The following is a 673-nucleotide window of genomic DNA, read 5'->3' as shown; positions in this document are numbered from 1 at the left end:
ACAGATACATATATATATACATATACATATATAGATCTACATCTACATATATACATATATATATGTAGATATTCAAATGAACGATTTGTCTACAAGAATATACCCGACCCCCAGCACTATCATTCTACATAGAGAAAGGCATTGTTGTTTTCTTGGGGGTTGTTTGCAAATGAAAGCTTTCACTTTATATAGCGGACCCAGTCGGGCCGTGAAGCCAGGTGATCTGAGTAATAAACCCTAGGGAATTTTAAATTATATATTTTTATATTTTTTTCACATCTTTAGGGTTTAGGGTTTAGGGTTTAGGGTTTAGTTTGTTACATATTTGGCGGCTTAGCCGCTGGAATCTTCGTAGCATCACTATATATATGAATTTCAACATATTGCACTGCACTACACGATGCATACAGCTCAGGCATCAGCGACGACGCGCAGCTCGCCATAGAGAACGCATGCATGCAAGAGCTTTCTTAGTTACATCAGAGGGGCCAGCAGTGTGCCTGGCTATTGGCTCTCTCTTTATACTGCTCTTGTTCTCACTCCACATACCCACTCCCCGCGCTACTGCGGCCTTCTCAAGTCGCTGCAGCTGTGGACATACAGCATATCACATATATATATATATATATATATATATATATATATATATATATATATATATATATATATATAT

Source organism: Eimeria mitis, genomic scaffold (assembly GCF_000499745.2).
Source record: "Eimeria mitis Houghton genomic scaffold, Emh_scaff53, whole genome shotgun sequence".
Classification (NCBI taxonomy): Eukaryota; Apicomplexa; class Conoidasida; order Eucoccidiorida; family Eimeriidae; genus Eimeria; species Eimeria mitis.
The sequence above is the reverse complement of the archived record's forward strand: the minus strand, read 5'-3'. Positions refer to the sequence as shown.